Source organism: Poecilia formosa, unplaced genomic scaffold (genome assembly GCF_000485575.1).
Source record: "Poecilia formosa unplaced genomic scaffold, Poecilia_formosa-5.1.2 Scaffold26, whole genome shotgun sequence".
Classification (NCBI taxonomy): Eukaryota; Metazoa; Chordata; class Actinopteri; order Cyprinodontiformes; family Poeciliidae; genus Poecilia; species Poecilia formosa.
The window spans coordinates 943518-970554 of record NW_006799965.1 but is presented as its reverse complement, the minus strand read 5'-3'; the positions used below and the strand labels follow the sequence as shown (position 1 = coordinate 970554).

General features: G+C 41.4%; 1 protein-coding gene across 1 annotated transcript in view; it reads left to right on the top strand.

Moving 5' to 3' along the window:
* Positions 1 to 1040: 1040 nt before the first annotated feature.
* The window catches only part of ndst1b (N-deacetylase/N-sulfotransferase (heparan glucosaminyl) 1b), a 70748-nt gene continuing 44751 nt past the window's right edge, over positions 1041 to 27037 (top strand). The window contains exon 1 of the mRNA XM_007548306.2: positions 1041 to 2214. The gene's annotated coding sequence lies outside the window, so the exon portion shown is untranslated. The remainder of the gene's footprint in view (positions 2215 to 27037) is intronic.

Genomic DNA, 27037 nt, shown 5'->3' with positions numbered 1-27037 from the left:
GGTCTTCTCTCTGTCAAACAGAGACCTGACAACTGTCGGTTTTACTGTAATAATACTATAATGACACAGAATAAATAGAAAAACAATTTCGGTCTCATTTTATTATGGCGCCAAAATAAAAGTCCTGGGAATCGCCTTCTCCAAAAGTCATGTGACTCTCTCAAAGTGTCATGTGACATGGACGAGACAGCCAGAGCTGTTTTCAAGGAAGACTTTGTCTGGGATTTAATCTCTTAGTAATGAAAAACACACACCTCTTTAGTCACAGGGTTTGTTGTTTAGGTATGTTAGAACCTTGTGTTCATCTTCTTTAAGTGAGGTTTATTTGTATGACACATTTCAGCAATAGGGCTTTACCTATAAAAACAGACCATGTACAAACAAACAAACAAAAAAAATTCCTTCCTTTCCGTTGGCAAATTAGGGAGGGGTGCCAAAAAATAAGTAGCTGCTACTTATAGGAACTCAGAGTTCAGCAGTTTTGCAGTTTTCTTTAAGTTTGTTCCAGAATATTGGAGCATAAAGGCTAAATGCTGCTTCTTTGAGTATAGGTCCGATTCTGGGGATGCAGAGTATAGACTTGAATCAGAAATCAGAAGTCCTGAGTGGTCTGGAAGGTCGATATAATGACAACAGGTCTTTAATGCATTTTGGTGGCAAGCCATTCAGTGATTTTAAAGTCTATTTTCTGAGCTACAGGGAGCCAGTGTAAGGACTTTAGAAATGGGACAGTGTTCTGGATCAGCTGCAGCTGTCCGATCGACCTTTCAGGCAGACTTATGAAGACACAAATTTTGGGCCTGTTCAATAATAGCTGTAATAACTGCAACTGTGCACTGTCTCTTGCTTGTTCCTCTTTAGGTCCAAAAATAATCATGCCAGTTTTGTTTCTGTTCAGCTGAAAATTGCTATGACCTGAAGGAACCCCCCCCCCCCCCCGAAAAACACTTATTTTTTCCTTTTTCGGATCAGAATATTCTCTGTCATTATTTTTTAATGGTGAATTCATATTCTGCAGTCATGAATGTGAACTTTCAGCTGAATAAAAGCACTATTCATTGTAATTAAACAACATTCATTCTAATCCTATGAAAATGGACCAAAACCCACTTTTTGAGGTGGTCTTGGTTCGCTTCCAAATAAACTCCGGTGTGGTATGCAGTGAATACACACTGAAACATCTGCAGGAAAAAATAAAACTATGGTGAAAAAAGGAGCCCTTCAGTGCTGCTAGCACTACTACTGCATGACCTGGTTGTGCTGAAATCGTACCTCATCCTCGGTTTTCTGCTTAGCGATGCTGCTGCCAGCATGTTGTGGGTCAGGGCACGCAGAGCATCTCGTCTCATTCAGCTTGCAGAACATATTTCCTGGCACTGTTCCAACGTTAGATATATCACATTGCAAAGCCTGTACTTGAGCTGCTCTTGACATTCAGAATGGTATTGCAGTTGTAATTACAGCACACATGTGGATAACAGAAATTCAGACTTCCAGAGTTTGTTTTGTCCGGGTATGTGCTCTCCCCCGCACCCCTCATTTCTGTCCCGAAGAAGCAATGGTCGTCACACCGCATGGTTTTGTTTACAAATTATAGTCTGCTTGCAAAAAAGTACAATGTGAAAACAAAATGCAACAAACAAACAAAAACTGATATAAAGTTACATCGACAAACTAGCTTTATGAAAATTTTGCTGACATACAAAGTATTGGTAGCCCCCTTTTGAAACTTTCTGGTGGCGCCCTTGACTTAGTCTGTACATTAACGCACTTTCAAGAAACACAAATGTAAAAAAAAACAAACAAAAAAAAAACGTTGGGGGTAATTCCAGCATCCATTTGCGATAAATGCTTTCCCACAATAGTAGGACACACAGCACGTCCAGGCCCCAATAATCTGAGCAGTGACGAGGAGCGGATGCAGATAAGCCACTGCTCCTGAGGACTTCAGTGGGCTTGCATGCGCATATGAAAGGAAAAAATGTGCCGCGCTGGCGCCTCCTGAAGACAGTTATGGGCTACTGCCGGTGCTCAGAGCTGCAGAAAGAGAGGGGCTTTCTCACATTTCCCGATCTCTCCCGGCCGAGACACCCACTGTGCCGCTTCCACAACACAGCCGACAGCGAGCCGAAGCGACGACCTGCACCCAGCGTGCTCTAAAGCCGTATTCAACCAAGCCAGCTCCGGCCCGGAGCAAAAATCTACTTAAACAAGGTGAGTACATCGACACACAAGGCGAGCCCGATCGGGGTTGCTCCTGTTTGGCTGCTACAGCACGGAGAAGCTCCGCCGCTCGGTCTCAGAGGCCGGGGCTCGTGTCTGGCGCAGACGGAGATGAGGCCAGCCTTTTTCGGCCCGACTCTCCCGGCTGGAAACACAAAGCCCCGGCGGCACGGTGGAGGCTTGGCGCGGCTTTCGGTTTGCCTCGTCGGGCAGCGTGATCCGGGGGGGGGAAGCTAGCGTTATTGTTGACGCTTTCGTCGGGTCGAAGTGTCTGTGCCCCGGGATAGAGCTGCGTGTCCGGCTGCTGTGCTCTGTGATTTATCGTCGGAATTCCTTTATGGAGTCGAGTCCCCGTAGTGCAGCCCGGGCAAAGCAAAGCGACACCCGAGCAACTTGTTTTTGTAACTTTGTAGCAGCCTGGATGTGTACAGCGTTATCTGCTCGACTCAAGTTATTGCTAGGAATCCGAGACATAGTGTAACCGTATAGGTGGGGAAACTGCTTTGTGTTCACATTAACATCCAGTTAGCCTGCAAATGAAAGAGGTGGACAAAAGATTAGAAAAGGAATGCAATGAGTGCTGTAACTTTCCATTAGGCTGGGAATGATCTGGGGGACTTAGCTCAATTATCATCTATGATAACAGAAGGGATGTTGGCTGCATTTTTAACAGGGTCTTATGTCAGAGCACAATATTTAATTCAAAGGATTATCATAACTCCCAAATAATACCAAGATCATACAATCCAACACTTCAAGATAATCATCAATTTGCAGTATTGCCTTTCAAATTACTGTTTGCTTGTTTGTTTTGTAAAACAGCACCGCTTATAAATCAGATGTTTTTCTTCTTCTAAGGATTATGACATCTACAAGGAGGAAAAAAAAAATATCCTGCAGATTATGTGACATATGAGATATTAGCTTTGGGTCTAACCACTAACTATTGACTTATAATATTAGATTGATTAGAGTATCAATCTTTGTTTTTACCACACACAAGAAACAAATAAATAGACAGACATTGAGATATTGTTGGTGGTGGATGTGTTTATTGACTAAAAATACTGGAGTTTTTAATGCATTTAATGAAAGTGAAAAAAAAAACATGATTAGAGCTAAAATGCGCTTGCATATCAATTTTTTTTTTCTTTTTTGTGGAGATGTGTTGATTCGAGTTTCCCGGTCGATACCATTTACAGATTTCTTTTTAAAACTCTGTGATAAATAAATGGGAGGAGAATGTGCTGCAGGTTTTTTTTTTTTTTTTGATTGAGAAAATTTTCGATCCCACAGAAAAGGAAGGAATTACAAGCATGAGAGCATGTGTCTCTAATCTGCATCAGGCAACACGGGGTTGATTAATGTATTCATTAACCGAAAATGCCTCCAGTTGTTAGTTTTAATGCATTTAATGAATAGGAAGCAAAATATCAGATTTTTCAGGACCTGATTTTTTTGGCCAGGATTGTGTTGGGGCGGGGGAGGGGGGAGGTGACAAGAAATTTCTGATTTCAGTTTCACGTGCTCACAGAATACAGACATTAGTTACAAATACATACACTAAAAATGTAAAAGAAAAAGCAGACTGATTGGTGTATCTCTAATTTCTATTAGTACAACAATGAACAAACTATCGGATTACTCCCGGAATAAGATGTGGATTACAACGTACCTGAAGACCAACTCTGTGGTGCTGAATAATCTTATAGATGAATTATGAACTTTGAGAACTTTTACACATTTATTACCTAAGATTATAATCACTGAGATGGAGTTTCAGTTAAATTCCCCGAATATGAGCAAGGCAAAATCAGACATAAATACTGTTTGTAGAACATCATTCCCCTTCATGAGTTTTCCTTCTTTTTTTTTTTTTAAAGTAATGTTGTTTCTCAAAAATAAAAATCCAGTTTTAGTATGTTTATTGCAGTCTCTTTCTGTCTGTGTCTCTACAGGTTGATAAATACCTGCAGTATGGCTTTTTTGTGGTCTAAAATAGGAGCAAATGTTTGCCTCCACCTAGAGCTGCATCTATTAAACACTACAAACACTTGACTCTGCTCTGTAGGAGGAAAAAAAAAAAAAAAATCAAAAAAAAAAAGGGCCATCCAGACCTGCTTGAAAAATCTTTTGCCTTGGGGGTGTATGCGCATGCAAACGCGCGCACCCAAGTGAGTAAGAGATTACTGAAGAAGAATGACTCACGCTCAAAATGTATTTGGCAAAGTCACAAGGACTTTTCCCTGCGTTTTCGCCCTCAGCTGCAGAGCAAATTCTTGCAACCGCAACGTGCTCGTCCCTCTGGTTTCATAAGATTTATTATTTGATCAGTGTTTCACATTACTGTTATCCTCCAGCCATGTGTCGTATATCACATGCTCCTCCCTGTATTTGTTAGTGTTGGGGCTGGAGGGGGACGGAGCGGGAGGCTTATTCCATTTGGAGATTACTGTCATTCGTTTGTCAAATTTGCAGAGAGCCGAATCTCAAGTTGTGGTCTGTTTATTTGTGCCAACTGTTTGTCTGGTCGTTCTAAACCTCCATCTGACTGCTCCCGCTGGCTGCCAAGCATGCTGTGGTCTGGCGCTATTCGTCGATGAAGGCTGCCACTGCCGCTGCTGCAAGCATTCGCTCATATATCGGCATGTTTTTTTTTTTTTTACTTGGATAGATGTGATGCAATCGAGTTGCACCGACTTACCTAAACATACAGGTTGTCAGACTCTATAGGCTTGACAAGAAATTGATGTTTTGTTGCAGCTGAAAGGGAAGCAGAGTAAAAGAAAAAAAAAAGAAAAGAAAAGAAAAATGTCTGTCATTGTTATCTCCACATCAGGATGTCAGTTTAATCGTGTGCAGGTGCAGTAATTCTACCATCACATTTAATGCTAAGCAGAGTAATTGTTGGGAGCTACAGGGCCCACAACATGCCAGCTCTTGTATTTTTCCATGTCACTGCCCCTTGTAGGCACTCTTAGTGTGTGGGGAGCAGACCTCTCTACAGAGTGCGGCTCAAGCCAGGCATCTTTCCAAAACTCGAACCCCCTCCTCCGTCTTCTCTGCTGGGTATAAGCGCGGCTTTGTGCCTTGCTACTCCTCTCCGATGGGTCTTATTCATATACTACTACAACACTTCTTGCTCCGCTAGATAGTAGTATCTACAACTGGAAGCTCTCCCAAAATATCCCGCTGTTTTGACAGACAAACTCAGATGTTTCCTCATTAAAAATCAAACTCTTGGATTCATCTACCAGAATGCAAGAGGGCAGGCTGTAATATTGTTCCCCGTGAAGCAGCTTGTCTTTCGGTTCCTGAGCATGGGCTTAACAGTCGTGAGGGGTGCAGAGGAGTAAATACATTTCAAACAGCTCAGCAAAACCCAGTATTAGCCAATGATCCGATAGCATCTGTAATCCTCAGGAAAACCTGGAGAGTTGTCTTTTTTTTTTTTTTTTTTTTTGAATGGTGCTAGCCTCCACTAGACAGTTGGCAGGCACTAAGGGGGGAGGGAGGCAGGGGGGGGCCCACATGTGTGACCGGCTGGCCAGGCTAACAGCGAGGCTGAACGCCGCAGTATGCGGGCAGATCAGATTACTGAACGATTAGCTGTGGCCTCCTATCCGTGGCCCAGGGAAATGATTTTCCACTGTCATAATTCCCTAGACTGAATTACGCAGGCCAGTGACTCACAGATACTCCATACTATGGGCCAGACTACAGCGTGGCATAACTGTTGCTCTCTGGAGAAGGGGAGATATGCGCTGCCATTGTTGCACCAGAGAGCAAAGTAGTTTTCAATCATTGTGAGCCTCCTTCAGCAGATGAGCAGAGGGTACATTTTAGCGCTGGAGCGACTAATCACAACTTTAAGTAAAAATGCAATTAAGATATTATATTGATATTTACACAAAGGTATAAAACAAGAATGTATTATATTGTGTGATTAAATTGAATTGAAACATAAAGTCTACGATTATTCGTACTGTTAATGAGAGATGCACTGTTCAGAATCCTGTGGCCATTTTCTGATGATCTGGTTTCTCGTAAAGCTGTGACCTGCTGTTACAGATTTCAGCCGATTCTGGAGCCGTAAGAAGATTTGCATTTAGAATAATTTTTTTTCCCGTAGTCTTCATGCTGTGAGTGCTCATTAATTATTTGCGTTGGCAGCAAAGGCATTCTCACACTGTGTGTGTGTGTGTATTGCTGAAATATGATTTATCATTACAATGGTTGCTGAGTTGACTTGTTTTAAGCTGGCTTTGGCATCTAATCGTTGTTATTATTTCAGTTTTGATTGCTAGAACAACAGTCTCTGTGTGTAGATGCAGGAGGACTCGGCTCCTTAACTGGAAATCCAGCGTTCTTCATGACAGCAGTTAAAAAGTCAAAAGAATAAAACAACAAAGCAAGTTTGCTGTTCTTAGGTCTGTCACGATAACTAATTTTGCTGGACGATAAATTGTCCCAGAAGTTATTGTGATAAATAATAATGTTGTTATTTTGAGATCAATTTCAAGTAACGTAATGGTAATGGCGTATTAATGCATGTACACCCTCTCAAAGGTCGACTCAGTTTAATTTCCAATGAAAATTTAACATTGGAACTGGAAGATATTTTAAACATTCAAAATGAATAAACAAAACAGCACATAAAGTGGATACTGAAGTCCCTGTAAACAAACATGGACTAGTTGAGATCAATGCACCAGACAGAAATTTTTTGTCATCCAGTCTTTGACAGAGAGACACACAAGGAAAAGCAATCATGCAAATGGAAATTATTGAGCTGGTTTTAATTCATCATACGATCAGTTGATTTATTGCTTGTTGTGACAGACCTAGCTGTACTCTCCTTAGCCTTCCTGTTATCCACCCGAAAGTCATGCTTGCTCTCATTCTTTCAAAGCTTGCATAAACTAAACTTCTCATCATGTCTTAGAAAATACAGTTTAGTTTCCTTTTAAAGAGCTTCTTCTTCTTCTTCTTCTTCTTCCAAACTTGCATTTCCTTTTCTCCCCCTGCCAGCTAACCGGCAGTGCGCAGCAAGATCCGGGAAAGCGACGACAGTGTGGTACTTCATGGTGAAAACTCTGGCCACTCCAGCAGGTTTTGTGGCATCATATTAAAGGGACTTTTAAACCAAACGAATGGCATAGTGTTAACGTTTCAGCAGCTTTGGCGTAACATTAAGGATGGAGAAGAAGAACGGAAAAAAAAAAATAAAACATGACAACTGGGCAATGAGGCAGATTAAATCTAGCTGCCCTGTGGTGTCATTTTGGTGAATGGAAGCAAGACAGAAAGAGGTGTGGATTTTGACAGGCTAGCTGTTGGAGATGGGACCATGTTTCCAAGGTGCATATCTCCTCCCCGAGGCAGGAATCTGATACATTCCACGGGCTCCTGTATCCAGACCAATAATGGTGACCGGGGTGTAGCGTTTCATCAGGTGCCACATGACTGGAGCTTAAGTGCTGGGAAAGTAAGCACTATGTCATGGGGGCTCACAATTGGCCAGCTCTGGTTGCTTCACAGATCAAGAAATGTGCCAGGAGAGGTTATGTGAGATATGGATTAATGTTTGTCAGAAGAGGATCTGGTGAATACAGCAGCTCATCTTATCACATCCATTCCCCCCTCAGCTTTGTTAGGTGCATTATGTCACCCATTAAAGGTGCTCTATTTTCAATATTTCTTTACCGCATTAGCCTCCATTTTGTTTTAATGAGGCTCTTAGTGGCAGCCACATTGATCAGTAATTCTCCAGCCAGTGATGTCAGGTGAATAACAAAAAGAAAGCCACGTCACTGCACTTTATAGCTTCACCTGGTTTTATGTCACCATTTCACATATAATTCTGTGCTTTGAGCTGAGTTTTCTTTGCTCTCAAGCTCTTGAGCTAAAGGCTATTTTTACAACGAGGCAGAAAAAAAAAAAAGAAGAAGAAAAAAAAGAAACGCCCCATTTTATTTAGCGGTCAAAAAAACAAGCTGTCGGGTGTTAATGGACTTCACCTCAGCCATTCCAACAGACCCTCGGGCTACTGCGCGTTCATGAGCTCGGCTAGGGAGCTCTCGGCTGTGAGCCCTGTTAATGAAGCCATTTTCAGAGATGGAGAGATGCGGTAATGGGAACACACCACTCCACTGCAGGATATTCTAACCCCGTCCTCATCGTAAGTGCCATCATTCATTGGATCCGATTAGATTCTTCTTCTTCTTCTTTTTTTTTTTTTCCTTTGTCCTTTTAGCTGTTTGGAAGGGTCTTTTTGTCAGAGACCCAGAGTCGGAGATGTTTATCTGAGAGATGCTTGAGTAAAGAATAAAGATTTGCCTAGCTCTTATTTTGGCGAGCATTAAACAGTCGCATTTTGGGTGCAGATTTTCCACTTTGTGGGAAAGGAAGCGTTGATGATGCTGTTGTAGCAGTGGATGAGCAAATATTTTCCTCCACTGCGTGTTGGACTTGAACCTCGTATTATCAGACCTAAAGTTCAGTGAACTGAACATGGGGAGAAGATCGGTGGAGGGGCCTTTGTGAGTTTATGCAGTTGTCTGGTGGCCTCGGCCGAGTGCAAATACCACATGTGTTCTTACCTAGCTTCAGACTGTGTGCAACCTTTCCTGTCCATTGCCTCAAGCTGAATGCGGTGTTATTCCAAATAGGACGTTGGAAAAGCACACACTGCTAAATGCGATCCTGCACACGCGAGATCAGAGTTTAAAAACAAGTGAGTTTTAACTAAGCTAAAGTAATCTGGATGTAGTTTTTAATTGTATTAATGTTGATCCACCAATCAGCTTTTAGTTGAGTTTTCAACCTGTCTGTTGTGAAAAATTTATGGTTTGAAAATGTTGGCAGGTTTTTGAAATCTCAGAAGTAAAGAATCTACATTCTCTAGCGGATACACATGAAACGTGCAATTTTAGTTACTCTAGCCATGCAGATTGCTAAGATAAGATGACTACCAGAGTCAAATGTCAACAATTTTGTTATCTTTGAAAAACATATCTGCAACACCTGGGAGGCAAGGAGTTTGAAAGTGCAGCAGCGTCCTTATAATTTTACATCGGTTCACCTTTTAATGCTTTCGGACAATTAGTTCATGAGCCATTCCTCTTGTATTCAGAAAAAGAGGGTCTCGCATGTTCAGTGAGCGACTGGATATAAAAATGTTCAAAGGCACACTGAGGAGTATGTGATAAAATATTTACAATGCTTTTATTTTACATGGTACTTTGAATAAAATCAATAACGAACAATGTGTTGTGTCCAAGGTTGGACTTCATCAGGTCCTTTATCCGCTGCGGTGTACACTCCTGCTCTGCTGCACCTTAAGAGGCTTACTAGAGAATTAACCCTTCAACAAATATCACATTTGATTATGGTCTGGAGGAAAAAACAAACAAACAAAAAAAGACAGAAAATCAGAACAATCACACAGATTTGGTGAGGCAGGAAGGCTAATCTCGAATTTTAGTACAAAGAAATTATGCACTAATTTCTTTGTACATTGCCAGGAAGAGCCAATATACAGTTTTATGATTGATGCAGTTTAAATATATTTGTGGTAGTCATTTTTTTTTAGGTTGATAAAGATGTGAAATACATGTTTTATTTAAAGGGGAAAAAAATCCGGTTCAGTGTAACTGGACTGTTCATTGTAGAGTATACCAATGGATTTTTTTTTAGATTAAATATTTTCTAGTAAAGAGGAAATAAATCCTGCAACATGCTCTGTATTTAGAGATTCTCTAATAAAGGCATGGAAAAAAATGGTGTCTCAATATGCCACAAAAAAAAAAGAAAGCTGCAAAAAAATACAGTTTCTTTTTAAGGAAGTTCAACTTTTATGGCTTCATCAATGAAGAAAATGTATAAAGAACTACCAGCGCATCTTATTACGGTATTCATGTTTACACGTCTTTATCAAAAAGCAAAATAGATTATTTTTCCCTCCTTTTCTTAATAACTTGTAATGTGGCTGAAACTCTTGTATTGTATTCTTGTACACCAAGAAGTGCTTTGTTACGCCGTTTTAACCTCTGTGATTTTAATGGATTGGGTCAAACATTGTTCTCAGGGATTACACAGCACCGCAAAATGCAGCTGCTGAATTTAACTTTTTGTTATAATCTTCAATAGCCTCAACGGCACACTGTGGAGTATGTGATAAAAAGGATGCATTTGAGTGTTTGCAAAGTTATTGGATTCCAAGAACTGTACCTGGTTTAGTGAGAAGCGAGAGTGTGACCAGTCTTCCTATTTTGCAGTTTTGCATTGTTTGACTCTTTATCCCGAGGCTTTAAAGAGCTCTCCGACATGAACGGATGCTGCCTTGGTGGAAATTGGCGCTCAGTGTTTACCTGGCAGTTAGTTCGCAGTGAGACTCAGAAGAAAGCCAGGAGCGGACGCCTACGCAAAGGTCAAGCAGGGGTTTCGGATTTCCTTTGTTAGCCTGCGATGACAGAAACTGATTGTCTGCAGGACAACTGTGCTTGTTTAAAAACATGCATGTCTCTGACCTCACTCAGTCTCTCATCTGCGAGCGTTTTTACGGTCCCAGCAGGGCCGTAAATATGTAGCTGAATTTCTCTCACTCATCCTTTCTTCCCCTCTTCAAAGCCTCTCTGGGCCAAAGCACCAGCTAGCCGGTTGACGTCCGGTCGACTGCCGTTTCTGAGCGACGTTGGTTTGTGAACAGTGGGAGTCGTCCTGGGATACAAATGGACATTAATACATATGAAGAGCTCAGCCTTCAATCTAACCTAATTGTTGTGTTGCAAAGATAAGTGCTTAGCCAGAGATATGGATCATCTCCATTTTAGATTAGTGCATGTCATGCGCAAATGGACCTAAGCTGATGACATACCCGCCTTCTAGCTCGAGTTGCTGGGGTGGAAAGAAGTGCAGACCCCAGGATGGAGGTTCTGGCAGCTTCAAGCGCACCCCTCCAGTGATCCGCAACAATGCTGTCTCATCCAGCCTGGGTGGTACTGGTGTGTGTGTGTGTGTGTGTGTGTGAGTGTGAGTGTGAGTGTGAGTGTGTGTGCGCTAATGTTTGTGCAGCGCTTGCCCCTGTCTCTGCGGGACAGGTGCTGGCAACCTGGAGGTCAGCACAGGCGCAGATGGGGCAGAAGGAAGACTGGAGACTTTGAAAGACAACAGCAGGATGAATGAGGGTTGCTTTGCCAGGTTTTGAACACTTTTATTCAGAGGGGCAGCTACAAGTGGGGTCCGTCGTGACAGTCGGGTGGTTCGACAGCCGGCTGCCCCCGAGCGGAAGAACTCAACTGCAGAATCTTTCTGTCCTTACAGAGGAGTTCTTAGGCCGTGCAAAGCTTAACTAGAGGAACTTCAGTGAGCAGTACAAGCCTGCAAACACAAACAGCAGTCTGCCCCCTCTGTGAAGTGTTAAGTGGCCGGATATAAGCGGTGAATGGAACACAGGTGTCTGGACCAGGCTGTGTGAGCCCAGCCAAAGGTCTGTTGTTTGTTTTCTCTTGGTAATGGCCCCCCAACTCTGAACTGCGGCCCAACCTGGGCTTATTGGATCTCAGTGGGCTGAGGTGAAGCTGTGGAAGTGATTCAGAGATCTGATAAATTAATTCATTCTGCAATCCCACGACTTAACTCTGTGGCTATTTGAGGTGGGTATTTATTAGATTGTTTATTGTTACAAGGCGGGGAGTGGGGGGGGGAAATAACTTTTGTGATTACATTTTTACCAATAACAGTTTAGATGGTTTTAATTCAAGCTTAAGAACAATGAGAAAGTAGCTACAGGGGACGCAGTTGCAACAAAAAAAGCTGAGTTCTTTCTGCTTGCGTGTTCTCCCTGGCTCTCTCCAGATTCCTCACACAGTCCAAAAACGCTACCGTCGGGCACCGCGCCTCTGACCCAATGACCACTGCAGATAGACACCAGCAAACGTGCAGCTCCGTTCTCAAGTCTAAACCCGACACTGAAATTCATGTTAATATTCCACAACACATTGCTATAGTGATAGCGGTTTTTTTTTTCTTTTAACATTCCTCTTTCTTCTTTTCTTCCTTTATTCTGCTTTGCTGCTCATCTACCGCAGTAAAGCAGCCTTTTGAAGTCGGAAAGACTGTGGCTTTACTGTTTTAGTTCTCCGAGTGCTTGTGTGACAGGTAGTGAAAAGCTAGAGGCGAGTAATGGGACTCGAATATAATCCACGACTGTCTCTATAGTCGACGCCCTTGCTTCTTTCTTTTCTCCCCAATAGAGGCCTCTGTGCTGCCGTCCATCCGCTAAGCTCCTCTTTGTCAACTAACAGCCCGAAGGTGCGCTGTGGGGTTTGAAGGACCAACAGAGCTCCATCCTGCGCCTCCCACCACCGCCCCCCTCTGGGAGAGCAACAGGGTGAAGTAATGGCTTGTTAACCCCCCAGCTACCTCTCAGTTTGATCGTTGCATTGTGAGGAGTGGCGACTGTCCTCCACGCTGATGTGATTGTTTGAACAACCCCATGGCCTCCCCAGATGGCCGGGCCTCAGAACCGGTTTATGATAACCACGCGGTTAATATCTGACCTACATAACCGTCCTCCTACCTACTTACCCCCCGCCCCCCACCCCTCTTAAACTCCGCTCTCATTTCTCCCAGCCACCCTCTGCGCCATTGTCTCCAAGTGCCCCTGTTTTTATTTCCCTGTTTCGCTCAACTTTTTTTTTCTTTTTTAAATTCCAGAATCTATTTCTTTTCGGGCCCCCAGGCGTAGTGGGTGATAGCTAGAGACAGTGTAGCAAATTAAATTTCGTCTCACCCCCCTCCCTATTTTCTTTCGCTCCCTATGGACTTTGGCACGATGGATCAGTGGAAGGAGAATGGGAGTGTGCAAAGAAAGAGGAAAAAGCCCATTTCCACTGCATTACTGTCTCATTCCTCAGGGTCTAGAGTTGAGCTACACCAACACTTCTATTGCTTTTCTCTCCCTCTTTAATTTTCCTTTACTAGCTCTATCTCGCTGCTGCTGCTGTTCTTCACACGCGGCCCTAACCTGAAGGTCTCTGCGCATTCGCTACCACTGCCAACACACAGTCTGACCCACTTTATTAGTTTGGCTCTAGTGAATCATTAATCGAGGTTATCTAACTGTTCCTGTAATGATTCTGCAGCGACTCCCGTGTCAGCCGCTCTGTGTTCTTAACCAATCAAGCCGTACCCCGGCATGCTTCCCCCTCTACACATTTGTACTCCATCATAATATCTCGCAGGAAAAAAAAGGGGAAAAAAAAAAAAAGCATTGTTCCTCATGCTAGAGTATATGTTTAATAGGTGTGCCATGCACTGTAATATGTCATTGTGTCAGAACACAATGCGAGGACTAAGTGCCCTGAATGCAAATTAATCTTGCGGGATGGCAGCGGCTGAATGGAGTGTGGTTTTTGGGGGCGATGAGGAGAGAGAGAGAAGGGAGGGACAGAAGGAGGGCTAATAGTGGCGACAGGGAAGCGAGGAAGAGAAAAGAGCATGTGAGGAGGAGGAGGTGGATAGAGGAGGGAGGGTGATGTGTGGGATGTAGTCATGCCAGGCCCATTCATCATGCAGGGCCTGCTGGGATGCGCTGGGGTCAGTCCCGCACAACACAATTACAGCCTGTTCTGGTGTGTTGTGCTCGGCACCGCTGTGTTCTCACTGTGTTCTGTTGCCTTTGTCAGGGGTTCTCTCTTCTAGCTCTGTTGTCCCCCCATTTGCATGTTTTCTCCTTTGCTCCACTTTGTTTGCGACCATTATTCTACCTTCTCTTGTTTTCCTGAGCTCAAGTTATCGTTGAAGCACGTCTTTGAACTAAATGTCTCAATTAGCTGCACGTTTGTTTCTTTTGTTTTATTTTTTTTTCCCCCTCTCTTCAGTGTTCCTCGTGCTCCACTTTCTTCTCGAAGAAAGTTAGTTTTTTCTTTTGGCTCATGGACTTCCTGCAACTTGCACCATGCAACGCTGGGTCCTCTTTGATCCACAACCACAACCTTGTGATTTATGCATTACACGGGCTCTGGTTATGGAGGTTTGAGATGCTTGTAAGCATGTTGTTTATCCTTCCTCCCCGACAATCCTCCACAAATCCACAGATGTTTCCAGAAGGCTGTACGTGTTGGCTGTGCGCTTTAATGTTAGTTGACGGCGTATCCCGATCACGAGGATGTCTTTCCCTTTCCCCTCCATGTCTGCTATGAGAGCAGTGAAAGGGTTTTCTCCTGGTGGTAGCCTTCAGGTGGTCTGGAGGTCTGACTGAAAACATCCCGGAAAGATCCGAGCGAGAAAATAAAAATCTTGAAGGCTGTTTTACACGTCTTTGTTAACGCTGTGCGGAGCAGAACTTTGTTTTACTGCACTGTCAGTCTTCGTTTGCTGAAAACAAAAGCAGAAAAGAGCACAGACTTGGTGTGACAGTTAGATCATCTGGCTCTGTGGGGTTTTTTAAGCATGTCTGTACATAATTGGTTATACTGTACAGTTGTGCTCATTCAATCTTTCTTCTTTTTTTTTAAATTCATGACATGTTAGTTTTGAATGCTTATTGTAGCCTCAGCTTAAAGATTTCAGGTCAATTATTTTTCCACTGATGCTCTTTTAATCCCCAGTACTGTTTCCCAATTGTCCTACAGTGACGTTTGCTCCGGCTTCGTATCACACAAAGCAAGAAAATGCTAGAAAATTCTAGACCAATATAGACGTACGCAAATAATTTGTTTTAGATTGATTTTTTTCCCCATCATGCATTCTGTAACGCTCCGACCCGCTGATGATGATTTTTAACAAATCCAATCATTCAATCTTTCAACTTTCTTGACAAATTGAGAATGTAACTGCTATAACAATGAGATGTTTTTGCAGATAAAACAATTTTCCTCCAAACAGCCCAAGGTTACAGAGCTGTCTCTGCATCACTGAAAATCTGCTGCTACACTAAAACCCTCCAGGTTGTGGAACAGAGGGATCTGTGCAAATAAAACTCAGCAAAGAGAATTCTAGTAAATCTCCTTTTCTCATAAACACTTTTTTTATTTATTTTTTTTCCCATAAACATGGACCAGTTCCTACAAGGGTCGTTTGTAGTAACACGTGTTTAAAACAATATTTGAAAGAAAGAAAAGCTCTGATTTTTTTTCAGGAGCCTGAAGAACTCTTTGTGTCATAAATTATTGTTTTTGCTGGAAGCAGAATAGACATCCTTACATTGTGCGAGAGCAGTCAGTGTTACACATTTCTTCAATTTATCATGATTTCATTTTTATTTCAAAATAAACATGTAATGATTATAAGGCAGATGGTTTAAACCATCTCTAGCATTTAATACTGGCATTGTGCATTTCATAGAAAATGTGCTCCGTGTCCACCATTGCTGGTAGATTTCATAAAGACTGCCAACATTTCCACATCCAGCATGTCCCATTGGGCTCCAGCACAGCTGTCCATGTGCAGCATGTGAACTGCGTTTCAGGGTGCAAGCCCATCACCACACTCTGCTGAGGTTTTGCACAGAACTTCTATGACGTTTGTTGAACAGCTGTAGGGATGAAAACTGTTCACAACATACCTTGGATCCTGTTTGGATTCTCAGCCTTGTGTGTCATTGAATTGCCACAAAATGACAAAATCCTCACTCCGGAGATGTGTTCACTGTCTTAGAAGAAACAGCCAGGTTTTGGTATAAAGTCGTGCAGTTTGAAGATTGTATTTTATTTTTGGTGGTGTTTTTTCAGGCATTTGATACAGAGCGTAAACTGTGGTTCAGCGGTCCTTTTTCTTTTTTAAATACAAGACAAAAGTACCCAAAGTTTCCAGTGGTGTAGTCAGAAATGCATTGGGTGGTGGCTTGGCAGATGAGAACTAATAGGAAGCCCAAAGATCGAAAGAATGGCAAAATAGGGCCAAAATATGCAAGGCGACTGAGCATCTGGAAGCAATTTGAAACTATGGATTGTTTTCAGCGGGATCCGTATCAAAATACATTATTGCCTCTCATTTCTGACTCGTTTAGGTTTTGTCCTACTCTTTCAAACATCGGAAAGTCTTCCTCAGACTATTACTTATTTTAATTGGCTTTTTTTAAAATTAATTTTCCAATCACTGAGTCTTGGTCGTAGTTAAACTTGATTGGGTCATAGACTTGGCCGCGCCCATTTTTCTATAAGCTGCCGAATCTTCCTGAAGTACTCCAGCAGTCTAAGGTATTCAGTAACTCCCTGGAGAGCCGTCGATTGTTGCATTAAAGATGCACCGCATGCTCCACCCGCGCCCCCCACTCAAATTCCATCAGAGAACATGTCGACCTAAACAAACGATAAAAAGGTAAAGGCTTGGGTTTGAGATTCATGATATTGGAGTAAAAGGCTTCTTGTTCCATATTGACCTACCAGTGCATTAGACTCATCAGATGCCAGCTGGAAAACTTTCCGGCTGCTGATCCAATCCGGAGATGGTTTTGTAGCAGAAGTGGAGGGAAGCTGGTGACGAAACACAATTCATTGTTTTTCCTTTCTTCTGTGTAATTTGCCACTTCTGCCACACTGCTTTTTTGTTTTTTTTTGTTTTACATTTTGCTAACATATTCAGGTTTTTGCTTGCACCGTAATCCTTTAATTTTAGACCTCTGATGGTAAGTTTGTAATGGTGATAAAAGCCCCATTGTGTTCTTGTATTGAAGAATTAGGCTTGCACAATTTACGGAGGTTCTGTTATTAAAATCACTTCAAAGGGATAGACTAGAAATGTTGATGTGAAGCTATGTGAAGTAACCATTGTCCGTCTCCTCACCTTTTAGTAAAAATAGGTGAGTTTGTAGAAAGTAAAGAGATCCTTGGAGCAGTAGGCTTTCTAGCCAAATGGACTCCCCTTTTTAAGCTGTTTTGCCAGCTTATAGCAAACTAACCACAAAAGCTTTGGCAAAAGACTGTCGGTATGCTGGAAGCTGTTTTCTTGAGCCCCAATCATCTGATTGTTAGTCTGTTTGGATAATTACCAAAGAACTATGAGACTATGCCTCAGCAAGAATGAGAGCCTGGCACAAAATTTAAATGTTTACCCTGTTCGACTTGAAAGAATCTGGATATGGAAAACATCTTTTTGACTTTCAGAGCCTTGATTGAGGCAAAACATGACAGAACACGCTCTCAACCGACAGCCTGTGCTCTTGTATCAAGAAACAGCGTTTTTGTGAAGACAAAACCAGTGGGTGTAAAACCAGTTGTTAAAGTGGACTGATGAGTTGCAGCTGATTATGTAGATTCATACAGCCAGCAGCGTAACATTGTGCAATAATGCCGACCTTGTGTGGCTGAAAAAGTAGATACAAACTTAGCTGGAAATGTTTAATATTCAATAATACTGCAGTTTGCCCCACATATTGGAATAATTTCACTTTGAGTGGGTTTAAATGCTTAAAATCCACCATGTCCATAGTCTTCCTCTGCTCTGAAGACTTGTTTATTTGACTACTTTGACTATAGCCTAACTGTGACATGATGTCTTTCTATTACAAGTAAGGGATCCATCACTGATTAAACACTTGATAGAAACTATATATAGTGAATTTTGACCAGGAAGTTAACACAAATTTATCATAATTGTAACTTGCTTGCTTAAGGCTAACAACAAATTCGATGCAGTTTTTAAAGATACACATAAAGCACTAATGTTGCATTGTTGGGACACCCTAAATAAACTCTATTATTGTCCAGACCTACTGGATGGAAAAACCTTTCGTTTATGGTGGTAGACATTATGATGCCACTGAGGTCTAACCGCTGGTAAACAAAGCCAAACATTGTCTGCGTCTGACATTAACAGGTCATTCTGCTCCTTTTTGTAACCCCCGCAGTCAACAATAAGCCCAGTGGTATTGTATTTTCTAGGACAAGCTCTACCTAGGTTCCATGGTAACTGGTTTGCTAAGTACACCTGCTAAGGCTCCTCCCAAATCTGCACACACAGCGTCCCGTCTGTCATCTTCTTGTCTTTTTGTGAGCCCTAATGAAGCTCTTGAGATGTGACGACGTGCCTCTCATTTCTCTCCATGCCTAATTGTGTTGATTTGGATGCTGGCTTTTTTTTTTTTTTGTTTGTTTCTTTTTTTGTGTGATGGTGGCTCACCTTCTACATTTAAGGATGCAAGAGTTTTTGATGGATACAACACAGATGAGAGGTGGCTGGGATTGTTGTCTTCCAAGGTATGGTTGGGGTGTGGTGATATCTTTGGAAAAAATACAGTGAAAGAAATTACTTTTTTTTTTTTTCTTTATGTACAATTTTTGCAAAGCGGTAGAGAAAGTAATTTCAGATTCTAGTCTTGAATGTGCCATGTGTTTAATCAAACCATCCGTTTCTGACAGAAAACACAATGGGAAACCCCAGCATTCATTACCACCCAACATGCTCTCTTCTCAGCAAATTACCATTCTGAATAGTCTGAAATAAAAGTCATCTGAACTTGAGCTAATTGCCTTATAACTCCTTTTCTATTATTATTTCAACACCCTCCAAAAAAAAAAAAAAAAAGCTGTTTTTGGGCATTCACTGATCTCGAGTGCTCTGGTTCTAAAGTTCAGCTAAAAACAAAAGCTCCAACCCTTGCTTCTGGAAATTTCTTGGCAATGAATTAATGATAAAGGTTTTAAAGGCAACACCATTAGAGAAGCTGTTAGCAGTGGGCGGGCTGCTTCTTCATTGCATTTTGCAGAGCAGGTAATTTGATGTGCCAAAAAAGTGAAATGCATTTCACTCACTCTCCGTCCTCTCATTTTCTTCTTTCTCCTTCCCTCTGGCTACCAGTAACGGTAATATTAACCTCATCACCGCTTCGCTGTCCTCACATGACCCGAATGTCATCTCATATGAGAAGTGGTCAAAATGTTTTACTGCTCAGGGTCTTCAGCCTCACTGGAGTTCTTAATGCATTATGGCTCCATTACTCGGGGGCGGGTGGATCAAATAATATATTAATATCGTGTTGTGAGCTGTCACACCCCACTTGGGTTGAAAAGTACTATGCCAGCAAAATTTTCTGCAGAGTAATACCCTGATAGACTTTTTTTTTTTTTTTTTGTTCAAAGTCAGCCCTAGGGCTTGTTTGATTTTATTTCAGATTCCACTCCATTGCCAGTGACATCCACACCACTCATCCCAAACGCTGACCGCCATCAGCACACACAGTTCCCATACTCATCCATCTGACAGAGCCATCCTGACGGCCTGCGCTCGTCGCTGTCGCCAAGTGGAGCGCGGACTTGTCACCTGAGGGATAAACTGTATGATGGAAACTTGTATCCTCTGCGGTATGCGGGAGACGCTCAGGCCCCACGTTGCCTCGGCCGATGGCTCCTGTGCAGACAATAAACCCCAAAGCACGTCTCTGTTACTGGAGGAGTTATGTGGCCGGGAAGGACGCTTACTGTTCGCGCAGAGCTTTTTATACCTCTTTAAATCTAAATTTGGTTTCTGGTGGTTCGCTCACAGAGGCAGTTTAATGTCACTGTATGTAAATGTGTTTGCATATACAATTATCCAATTTAAATCCAGAGCTTGTATCTCCTGTGGAAAAAAAAAGAAAAAAAAAAGAAAAGAAAACGGTGGTGGGGGGAAGAGCTCATCTTCAAACTCTTGCATTGTTTTTTTTAAAGTCGTTGGTTAGTGGTCATGGTTTTAATGACTATGGCAGCTTGTCTGAGGTCAGCCTCTTTGTAATGTTTATGGCTGGGTGTCAGTTTTTTTTCCCCCCCTTACTCCTTGAAACTCTAGGCTTGAATTTCTTGAGCGTAGGATCCAGTCGAGTGCATTGCAGTTGACACAAAACATCACATAAATATACATTCTGTTTGTTGTGCCAGCATTTTCTTTGGCCAGTCTCCACGATGGGGGGATCTGCCAATAAGTGTCATTTATGATTGCACAGATATAGATACAATTATGTTAGTCAGATTTACAAACTAACCACAAAGTAGTTACATCATATGCACAGCCAGACAAGCTGCAGCCTACCAGCCAAAGTCTACTGGCAGCATTAGCCCCCAGACAGAGAAAAGACGGTCAATATATGCTTTTACAGTAGGTTTTATGAGCCAGTAAATTGTTTACTTTCATGCATCTATAGCTCAGATCAGGTATTAAGTATAATCTGAAATCTGAAGCCTGCAGATTTACTGTCACTGAACCATAATCTGCAACTGTAGGTTTGGTTGAAAACCAAACAGTCACTGAAATGCAGCTAGGGGATCAACTACAAATCCCCATTGTTTTTTATTTTATAAATTGATTAATTTCTCAAAAAAAATCACAAACTATGTTTTAAAGAATCTGCTATGGAAAAAGTTGAATTCCAGTTTGAGTTATACATCATTTTCTTCTTATGAAGCTGGATCTCTGGCAGAGAAAAAGAACATTTCTTAATTTGTCCTGGAATTGAGTCTAAAGCGTTTTGGTTATTAGTGGAGCGTGTTTGGCTTCCCTGCCCTTGCATCACAGCCTGACCAGTGTGTTGCACTGCGGTCTGTGTAGGTCATGTTGATCTTCAGTTTGCAGTTTTATCAAACACTGTGGCAGTGAAAGTCTTGTTCCTCATTTAGAACAAATCCCTGTGACGAGATGTACATACTTACCTTGAACTCTCCTTCCCAACTGTGCAAAGCTTACTGTTGGAATTACAGGAACTATCTGTAAGCACAGCTGACGATAAGGTGACGATTAGGTCCACTGGCACGCGTTGCGGTCCATGTTAGTGGACACACTGCACAGGCATGTGCTCATTATAAATTAGAGAGCTGTGTATATTAAGTTCAAAATCAAAAAATAATAAACGTACAACTTTTCTTGCATGAGTTATTTGCCAGTTAAATGTTTTTTTTTAATTATTATTATTTTTTTTATAGATTTTGTGATATTTTGTATCTTGACTAATTTCAATGTTAGGTGATTCTGTTAAACTGGTAAAACGTGTTCTTCTGTAAAACGGCACGTGTTACAAATCTGCTCTGATGCATTAAGAATCAAAATAAACTCCACATTTTTAGTTTCATTTTACTTGCAATTTAAACTTCCCACTATTTATCTCCATGACTTTATAACTGACTGAACTTTTTTGTCTTCTTTGTCGTAATTTATCTGCAAATTGACAGGATTTTATTTTTAATTCCAGCAAAACGTCTGTTATCACAAACATCACCAGAAAAGGAAACTTTGCTGTGTGAGAAGCAAAGAATTACTTCTTCTTTTTTTTTTTTTTTTTACTTAAATAAAAAGAGACACATTTCTCTGTGCTGTTAAAGCTCAGGAAGAGGGTCCGAAATGCTATCAGTTGTACGGAAATTAGCTCATCAACAACTAGTTGGCATTTCCTATCAGATAGTCTCATTGTCTTCTGTGTCATCAGCCGGAAGAGAGCAATCAGTAAAACCTCAGAGGGAACACACTGGTTGTGGGTTCTGGCAAAAGTCAGAACTCCCTATCTGGTATCTCGGTTCACAAATTTCACAAATAATCAAACGGTCAAATTCTATTTATCAAAGTTTCCTCCGAACATAACATGCTCCTGGTACACCCAGTTCTAACAGCACTTATTCTGGCCATAGAGCTGAGATATGGTGGCGTAATCACATCAGCATGTTAGAAGTTACTCTTAGCTCTTCACCTTACATAAATTATGTAAAATAAAGTTTTGTTTTTTTTTTTCTGTTGCTTTGAATATATTTGTATTCAGATTTTAGAACTAAAACACGTCATTGATGACTCACAGCTTAACTTAAGGTGTATAGAGAAGACATATTTTTGGAAAAATAATTGATGCAGTATTTTATCATCTGCTGTGGTACTAACATCAGAAGTCTACCAGTAAAACATTTTAACATTAGCATAATTTTACTAATTGTGTCAAGTTATGTTGCTGTTTGGTTAGCTCTTCAAACCAAATATAGCAGAAGTTCCTCCTGAACTTCTGCTATAATAATATTCCTACTGAAATTGTTGACAACTTGGATGTGAATACTTTGCAGTCTCTTAGAAATTTCAGGCATTGCCATTAATTTACTTTAATTACCATTAAGGCGATCAACTTACCTGCCCTTCTTATTCATTGCCCTTTAACTTAAGAGATGTTAAAAAGAGAAAAATGAATTGGAGAAAAGATTCTTAAAATTTATTTTGGAATTTCAGGAGTTAAGATTTAGTCGGTGCAAAATGTCATACGTCATGCAAAGAGGCTCATTGTTCATACACAAAGAAATCCGACATGTTAAACAACAAGCTTGATGATACTTCAGGTTTGCAAGCTGGCTTTGAGTGCATGAAAACGGCTTTTTCAGGCTTGATTCCGTATTTAAATGCTTCATCTTTCAGAAACGGTGAACACGGCAAGACGTTCTCAGTAAATAAATGAAGTCTGACTAATTTGTTGAGTCTCACTGGAGTGCAAAATACAATTAAGATGAGTGAAATGTCAGCGCAAGGCGCTCATGGTACAGTTTTCAGAGTACTTATCTTCTTCTGGGAGAAGGAGTGACAGTGAGATAAGTGGCGAGACGCAGGGCCTCTCCAGCCGCTCCGCGCAAGCAAAGTGTCACAGATGGACGGTGAACGTCACCCCGTCACTTCTCTCCACCTTTCCGCAGCCTCGGCCTTTCGGCAGATATGACTGTGACATCACCATCCACCATCCTCCATCCTCCATCTCGGCTCTCCGCTCTCATCAGCTGCTCGGCTTTAATTAGATGAGGATGATTTCAATAAAGTTACTGCCGTCCTCACTCCCATTAGTTATATTAACAGTCGGATTCCAGCTTCTCGAGTCTCCTATCCTCCGCGTTTCACCGGGGGGGCCGATCCTGCTCTTTTCATGGATCTGTGTAACCTAGTTACTGAGGCCCAGCAGGGGAGGCCAATCAATTAATGAACAAAAGGAGCCCGCTCAGTGAGCAGCAGCACAAGTCTGGATCTATAAACAGGGCGCTCCCAAAACATGGTTGCTGTCAATTCAGTGCTCATCTGATGGATGTTGTTTTGCTTTGTTATTTTCCCTGTGTGGGTGTGAGGCACTGTTTCGCTATAGTGTCTAATAAAACTGGAGAATGTATGTTACTTGAGTGCAGTGCAAAAATGAGATAAATGTGGCTCTGCTGCTCAGTTATGTAAAGAAATTAGAATCACAATTATATCGACTAGTATTGAAGTCATTGTTGTCCAGAATGGTTACACATGGAACTAGGGGGAAAAAAATTAAAACAAAACAATGAACAGTTACATATTTAAGCATGTTATGCAAAATTATACAAAATAAGGTTATCTTGATGCATAAAATTAAAAAAATATATATAATAAACAGTAAATCAATTGTGCATGCAAATTAAGTAACTCTGCTGGAGAAGAACATTTCACTTGTCGATCCTTATGGAGTAACCTTACAGACCCTTTTTTCACTAGCACACCTCTACAGCACAGCTCGACTTGACTCAACTTTACCTCTTCATGGTTCGAGTGGTTTTTCATTACAATTGAGAAACGACACTAGCAGGTGGGGTCACGATGTAGTGGGCGGCAGCTGCCTCCGAAAAGTAGCGCAACTTAACCTGTACGCGACACAAGCGCGGCGCAACAACGGCAACTTGGAAGCTATGTTGAACCGTCTGTGGCTTTTTGTCTGACTCAAAACGGAAAGGAGCCACAAAAGACTCAGAAGTACAGGAAAGTGTGAGAGTGGCTCTTATGGCAGTCGGATGTAATACCACCGACTCCAGCTAATCATTGACGTGTTCAGCTCTTCTTGACTGAACCCCAGAGAAATGGGTTCTCAATAGAGGCTGGTACCATGTAGTGGTACCACATAGCATTTTCTAGTGGAAAACCTTTACAACCAAGTAGAGTCACGTCGGGCCACGCTGAGTAGGCACTATTTCGTTTTTCTTTTTTTTTTCTTTTTTTTTCCTGCAGGCAATACTTTAGTTGCATAGATTTGGAAAGAATCGCTGTGATTAAACCTTCAAGCTTCTTATTTCAAACTGATCCTGAATATAATATTAGCCTAGTTTTTGACTCCTGTGCTGCTCATATGTTTTGCCTCTTATGCTATTTGTATGGATATCCGGTCTTCAGTCTGACTCTTCTTGTCCTTTTCCATAATTAGAAATACCTACAAACGGTTGAATTTGTCCGTTTCATATTAGCGATAACTGCTGATGGTATTACTGAAAGCGCAGGCTCCCTTCATGCTGTACGCAGAGTCTAGATCTTTTCCAATAATTTTTTTTTTTTTTTTGAAGAATTTTCAAAAGTCTGCCAACATCCAGATCTTCACGTCTGACTGAGACTTTTCCAAACAGACTCCCTGCTGTGAAGCCCAGGGTGCCTCTACTGAACACTGACTTGAAGAGGTGAATGTTTATGTAGTCTTATTCTAAGATTCACATTTTTAACTTATTTTGTAAAAAAATCCGTAATTGCTTTGGTATGAAAACTTTTCATTTTGTCACAAAAGACAAACTTTGTTGACCGTGATTGATTTGTAAAATAGTAAAACATTCACATAGCTTTCTGTTTTCTAAACTCAGTAACTAGATCAAAGGTGTCTTCACAAATATTAAATCAATGGTTATTTGACTTCTATCAGGCCGTTCAAAACACCAGCAAGTTTCTCTAAGCTACATCTCTTCTCTAATCTACAGTAAAAAAAATATTTAAAACATTTCAGCAGTTTTAATTTTTTTTTCTGTTAACTTGTTAACTGTTAGGTATTGGCAGGGAGTTGATCTAAAGACACAGATGGGTGTTCACAGGTTAAATGTCTATATTAAGAAATTGCTTGAGGGCAACAGGCTCATTTTGATGGGCACCTCTCTTCTGTGTGTTATCCACCTGTGCTTGTATGTTATCTTTCACCACTTTCTCATCTTTTCTTTTTCTCAATACCTCTTTTCATACTAGTGAGTCCCATTTTTTTTCCCCCCTTTGCAGCACACCTCTCTACCCCCCCACCATCCCTCAGGTCCATCCCATATTCTGTGCTATCTTTTGTCTCTCTAGCCTCCTGGTCTCTTTATCATCTCCTTTCTTAATCCGGCTATTCGTCCCCAGCGTCCCAGCCTCCCCCCCCCGTCCTTGGAGTTTCCAGCTCTGTCTCCTAGTGTGTGAGATCAGGGAACAAGCTGTTGTAACAAGCTGCTGAATAATGTAAGCTCAGGCTATAGGCCAGAGTTTCAGTTAACCCTTTGATCTCTGATCACACGATGTGTTAGGTAGACACGTCACAGACGTAGCCAGACAGCAGAGGAAAGCTGCCCGGAGGACTTTTTGCTTCCTCCTGTTGGTACCAAGAGGCTAAAGTTTCCCCATCCGGTCTCTTTGTCGACGCCTTTGTAAGCAAGAACGCGCTGAGTATCCCCATCCTTTGTTATTCTAACACTGATGTATAATTAAAGGGTTAGAAAAGGCCAGGCTAAATAATTTATACCACAGCAAAGAGGCTGTGGCTTTCTGAACTTTATTGTTCTATGTATTTTTACTCGAAGAGCAGATAAAAAAGTGAAATGTTTGATTTCTTTGTTTTTGTATGGTCAGCACTGATTTAATATGGAGCTGTGTTGTCATTCTTTCATTATCTTTAGTTAAGGAACATATCTCATTATTTTTATATCCTATCCCTTTTCCAATTTGGTCGGGTCACAACAATAAGAAACGGAAAATAATAGCTGAAAACTGCCTCAAAATGAGGACTGGCATCACTGGCTTAGTCCTGTGGGCTTAATGCGACGTCTCTAGCTCCAACATGAGCTCATGTAATGAAGTCTTGGCAATTGGTCCAATGAGGGGGAGGAAGTAGCATCCTGGACATCTAATATTTCTTCTGTTTAGAGGCTCATGGCATGGAAACTACAGGAACATTAGCCATTATTGTTGTTAAAGTAATGTTTTCTTGACAGTACAGTTAGTTTGCTAAGAGGTTAGGGCAGCATGTCTGTCCAGCACCTGAAGCCAGAGTTGCTATGTAAGTAGGTAGTCTGGCAAATTAACTAGCTAATATAAGCTAGCTATCAGTTTTATAATATAAAGAGCAGAATAACAAAAAAAGACAATATTCTGTGCCAAGAGCTCTAATAAAAACTTACTTCAGAATTATTCTAGTTAGTATTTTCCTTGAATTTTTCATTTGTCGTCATTTATATCTTACACACTTCTTGTTTTGTTTAATGGCTGGCTACAAAGATATTTTGCAGTTCAAGAAGGGCATTTGAAATTATTCTTCTGCGTTGCAAAACACTAGAATTCAACTTATTATTCATTTGGTCCATTCTCTCAATATTTATAGAGTCCGTAGCTTTAAAATGTGACCATATTATATTCCAAGATTTTAGTGTTTTGCAGTAAAATCTTTAACTTTATTGGAGCCGTACACTGGTTTGTATCAATCATCTGATCGAGTCATGCGTTTCTAGTCACAAAAGACCCCAGCTAGCACATAAGGCCTCATTAACTCTTTATAATCAATACAGATCCCCCTCTCCTTAAGTGCTCCTAGTTAGCTTTCAAGCCTCATGTCCCGAGGCTAGGGTGTATTGATCTGTCGCTCTGATTGGAAGTTTCCCCTGAAGAGGTGAAGGATGACATTGGGACAGAAGATGTCTTGGCAAGATTGGAGACTTCAGGACTGGATCGGCTTTCTTCCTCTCACCACCCGCTTCTGTCACCACACCTGTTACAGCCAGGAGGATGGAAAAAAAAAAAAAAAAAAGTGTCACAAATCTGTCTGCCTGTGCAAGTCTGTGTGCGTGCGTGTATGTGTGTGTGTGTGTGTGTGTGTGTGTGT